This window comes from Hipposideros armiger, unplaced genomic scaffold (genome assembly GCF_001890085.2).
Source record: "Hipposideros armiger isolate ML-2016 unplaced genomic scaffold, ASM189008v1 scaffold_1765, whole genome shotgun sequence".
NCBI classification, from domain to species: Eukaryota; Metazoa; Chordata; class Mammalia; order Chiroptera; family Hipposideridae; genus Hipposideros; species Hipposideros armiger.
In genome coordinates this window covers 67,954-73,609 of record NW_017733115.1, presented here as the reverse complement: position 1 = coordinate 73,609, position 5,656 = coordinate 67,954, and positions in this window count along the sequence as shown.

Here is a 5,656-nt window from a genome sequence, read left to right as displayed (position 1 = left end):
AAAGGAAAACAAAAATCCCTGAAAGTTAGAGAAGTAAAAGCAAATTTTGTGGATTTCTTCTTTAACATAAGTGGCAATCTAGGAAATTTCACTTCAGCAAATGGCAGGGGAAATGATGGTTTTTTTTAATCACATACGTACACCCAATTACAAAGCTGGTGGTGATGTGCACATTCAGTCCCTAAAAGGCAGTGACCCTATGCATTTATGCCCACGGTATTAACATGATGGGTAAATATTTGTTTTAGGGTTGAATCTGCCAAGGTTGTAGAAACCTGAGACACCGCTGATGCTGTATTTGTAGATGCAGTTCCCATAGCCTCCAAATGGGTGAGCTCCTCACCCCCACTTTCAAGGGTGACCTGCTATTATTCCTTGGTTGGCAATTTATTAACTTCCCCTTCTCCCTTTTAAAGTATATTGGGTTTTGGAATGAGTCACATTGGGGACATCCAGACCCAGTGCTTCTTAAACTTGAATGTGCACCCAAAATCCCCTGCAGATCCTGTTAAAATACAGATTCTGACTTAGCAGGTGGCTTTTGCATTCCTAATGAGCTTGCTCCCAGGTGATGCTGATGTTGCTGACACTGCCGGTCCTTGGACCACACTTTGAGCAGCAGAAATCTAGATTTCTCCCAAATGGAGGAAAAGAAATACCATGTAAATAGAGTTCTCTCCTACACTCTGCAGACTGAGCCTAGGACGGTAAAACCATTATGTGTATAGACATTTCCTTGGGAAAGTGTTTTGCCGAACTTGCTAACTATTTGATATCATCTAGTTCTTTTTTTTTTAATGCAAAAGAACTTCAAATATTATTCCAAAGTTCCAGTGTTCTATGAGGATGCTACTAGGGCGAGGGAAGATCAAACTTTTGGAGAATTAACGTTCAGTGAATCCCAATTATCCACGAATGAGTTAGATTCGTCTAAAAAAATCAATCTTTTTGTCTTTTTTTTCACACCTTTTCCTATGATCTAAGTATTCAAAACAGCTCTTGGCAACTAAAATATGAGTCATAAGGCACAAATTATCCTTCATGACTGTAATGTCTCTCAATGTGATTCTGATCCAATTGACAGTGATTTAGTCCATTGTTATAGCCTGATCAGCATACTAACAAGAAAAAAAACAACTGTCATCAATATGTAATCAAGTCTGATTTCATAAGAGTGTTTACGGTGTGTAAACACTTAAGAAATGGTTACTCTAGTAGCATTTACGACCCAGACAGCTCTGCTGGATATCCTCGCCCTTCCTGTAATGTTTAATCAAGAAAAGTATTTGTCATTACATGGCAGTGACTAGGGAATGATATCACCCATAAAAAATAGAATATTACTTCCAGTAATTTTTATGACTCATACAATTTTCTCATATATTTAAGACATACTTTGCATAACATCTTATCCAGGAAAGGATATTTTAGAGAAAATGTAATTAAATTTAACTTTAAACTATATTTAATTTAACTTCAATTATCCAAATGACTGTCTAATCTGAAATATTTACTTTTTGTCTACATGTTTAATATTCTCTAGACAAAGCTGTAGTCATCATACACTCAAAAACATGTAATTGGCTTAATTAGCTGGCATTCTGTTAACTCTGATTTTTCTTATGTACTATTAATCACTTGTCAGTGATTTCTTATAATCAAGTTTTAAATGTATATATTTATGAAATTCAGACTTGATGATATGTGTCATTTAACAATTAAAATATCACATTATATGTTAACTGTGGTATTAATCAGAGGCAAGATCTATTGGCTTGGAGGAGGGGAAAGTATTGAGCTTAATTAGAAGAAATAAAATAAATTGTTAGTTAATTCTGCAAAGCCTTATAGAAACACAGATAAAACAGAAGACGTTCAGAATAACAACAACAACAATAATAATAATAATATCTATTAAATGTCTGCTAAATGCCAGGCCCTATTCTACATGCCTTACCTATCCTGTCTCATTTACTCACAGGAACCCAATGAAGTATGTTCTAGAACATTCCTATTTTACAGATGAGGGAACTGAGATACAAGAGCTTAGACAACAAGTCTGCGATCACATCAGCACACAGTGGAGTCAGGATTCACACCTCGACATTCTGGCTTCAGAGCCCACATACCTCACCACAGAAGTATATACTGTAGAAGGCTTTGCAATCCTGCAGGGAGCATGGCTACAAACTATGGTCCACGGGCCAAATCTGGCCTGCCGCCTTAAGCCTGCAAACTGGGAATGGTTTGTATATTTTTTTTTAAATCGAAAGAAGAATAGAATTTTTGTGACACGTGAAAATGATATGAAATTAAAATTTCAGCGTCCATAAATAAAGTTTTATTGGAACACAACCCCGTTCATTTGTTTACATGTTGAGTATGGCAGTTTTCATGTTACAATAGCCAAGTTGATTAATAGCAACAGATCATATGGTCCACACAGCCTAAGATATTTACTCTCTGGCCAATCATAGAAACAATTTACCAACCCTTGCTCTAGAACAGAAGTGAAGGGAACACAGAACACAGCATTTATGCAAATGCAACTGAGGAGCCATGAAAATGGACTGAGTGTGAGTCACTCAGGGTTACCGGGCACGAGGCCTCACCTTCTGAACCTGAGAGTGTAATGAGAAACAGCATATGCAATTAAGTACATAGCAATCCAAGGCTGAGAGATGGGTGTCTAGCCTGCTCTTCATGGGGCAAAGCTGTGGGAAGGAGTTTGGGGGCGGGGGTGGTCTGGGCAGCAGGAGAGGATAAGATAGGAGGGCAGAATTGTGCCTCCCCCAACCCCCGTTTTCTGCATACAGCACATACCTGCTGTTTCCTTCATTAGTTTGGTCAAAACCAGAGCCAGTAAATCAAGGAAAGACAAAAACTCATCCAACTGTTGCCTTCATTGCCTGGAAGGGAATTTGGACTGGAGACCTGGAGAGGAGGCTGGGTTAGGGGTGAGGTGGCATCTAAATTGGGTTGGTGGTGCAGGGGTGCAGCCTGCACAGGGAAGCCCCCTTGTGTGTCAAAGGAGCTGTCAACCCATGTGCCCTTGCTCTAGAGTGGCAATATTTGCTGGAAAACTACTCATTTCATATATGTCTTCCCTTGGAAATGGTCTTTCAAGAAATAATGTTTTTAAAATATTATTGAGGGCCGGCCGAGTGGCGCGATGGTTAAGAACTGGCTTGGGACACCAGAGGGCCCTGGTTCGGATCCCACATATGAGGGCCAGTGACACTGCCCTCTACAGCTAGATGCTGAACAACAGCTCAACCTGGAGCTGGGCTGCCATGAGTCGCTGGCGATGGCGTAGGCTGCAGCCCCTNGAAATTTTATTTTATCCCCCAAATGCATTAAAATGCATTTTATCCCCCAAATGCATGAGTCCTTGGTGATTTCCATCTTTCCTAGATAGTTCCTGCATTTTTCAGGTGAAAGGGATGAACACATCTTTTTGGACTGGAGGGAAAGTGTACAGGTTCCTTAGGCGCTGCAGACTCTGATCTCCAGAGTTTTCCTAAAGCAAATTCTTAAGTGTGATTATTGAGAAAGACACTCCTTCCTGAGTGTTGGCTTTCCCCTTAATTGCACAAAATAATACTATGAATGACAATTATTTTTGAGCTCCACTCAGAAGCCAGTTCAACCTCATTTGCTAATCAGTTCTGCTTTTAAAAATATATGTAAATACATCTAAGGCAATTTAATTAAGCATTTAATCTGGTCTTTAAACTGAATTCCATCCATTACTAGTTTCAATTTTAATAAGTTGGTGTAATTCATCAAAACATCAAATCGATTGTGTTAAAGGGAACCAACCCTATGGAGCAAATAAAAACCTAAGCTCACTTAACAGAAAGAGGTTATGAAAATCATCTCAGGCTTGAATTTCATGGGGCTAAAGTAATTACTTTTATAATTAGTTTTTAAAGCAATTCTTTCTAATAGCAAGTTCCGAAAATGGCTCATCATTAAATTTATCTCCTTATTCACAGTAGAAAGGCAAGATAATAAACCATGACAACTATCCTAAGAGTTCGATGTACTCTTGTTTTCTTATATAACTATTAAAATAGCCATGGCTCAAGAATATTTGCAGTGCTTTTATATTTTCCCTTGAGTGGGCCCAAACCTCCCTGTTTCTCTGCAGATGTTACTGTCATGTTATCTTGGCAAATCCAGAGGCTAATAGTTTTCATTACATCCACCATTTTATTACTGACTCATTTGGAAGACGTTCACTCCCCAAAAGCAGGCAATGGTCTTCTGAGGTTCACATCCCTGGGCTTCCACTTTCTTGGGGAGGCTGGAAGGAAGGCAGTTGGGGCCATCGGGCAAATCACAGCCTTCCCATAGGGCAACACATTAAAGAGGGAACCTCAAATAGCCTCACATTAGCCTGGGAGAGTGGATCCCAAGTCTTTTCAGTCCTGGGGTACATGGTTATAAATCCAGTGTTGAGGAGTTGGTGGTGAGCATTTTTTTATTGATACCAATCTGGGAGTTGGCAGAGCACATATTTCACATATAAATATTACCTGAAACTCAAAAGTCAGTCATGAGGTACTTTTGAGACCTCCTTCAGGAGGTTCCAGTCTAAGATGGTGACATAGGAGACTCTGAACGCACCTCCTCCCGTGGACACACCAAAGCTACAGCTACACATGGAGCAACTCCCTTTGAAAGACATCTAAAAACTAGCTGAGCAAGTCCTTCATACATATTGGGAGAACAACCAAATACCCACATCGAAAAGGTCTTGGCCCACCCTCAACTACTGGGAGCTGCAAAGATCACAGAAGGTCATTTGGACAATCACAAAGATTCCAGGGACAACCAAGAACTCAGGCCTGGCAAGATGAGAAGCTGCGTCTCCTACATGAGACCACGCCATCATGACGGGAGAGGTTGGCTGTTTTATACAGAGAGGCAAGGAAAATGAAGAAGAAACAAAGGAGTATGTTTCTAACAAGAACGATAAATTCCAGAAACAGAGCTTAATGAAATGCAGATAACTGACTCACCTGCTAGAGGGACTTCATACCCATGCACATTCACTCAGTGGGCCGTTCCTAATGGCCCAGTTTCATGATGCAACTTCAGTAGAATTAAACTTGTATAGCTCGAAACTCCGTAACTCATAACAACTAGCTTCAGTTGCAATCGCTCATTGGTGCAGACCTGCCAGCCTGATGCCAGGTGGTGCCACTTTCTCAGCAGTGGTCAGGGAAGGAGGTCAGACTCTCCAGTTCACGTTTGCTGGAGAATCAGCTCAGCCTCAGGTGGGCTGCCTCTCACAGCCGGGCAGGACACCCAAGGCCTGGGATGGTCCCCTTAACTTGGCTCACAACGTCAATTTTGGTAGATTCAAATGACATGGATGCTATTCCCATTATCCCCTAACGGACCAGGGGCCTCTCAGGAAACACCAGCCATCTCCCCATTATTTCCTTTCCATGTGGCTTCCCTACAGCCATCAAATTCTTCAGGAAATTTGGTTGTATTCAGAGGTCTTAGAAGAGATATTTGGCATTTGGAATTTCCAGCAGTTTTATTTGTTAAAGAGAAGCTCTCCATCACAGTTGAGCTGCTTTGATGGGGCCAGCATCTTCCACCATTTTGCAGAATCGTAGCAATTGTCCAGGGAGCAGCT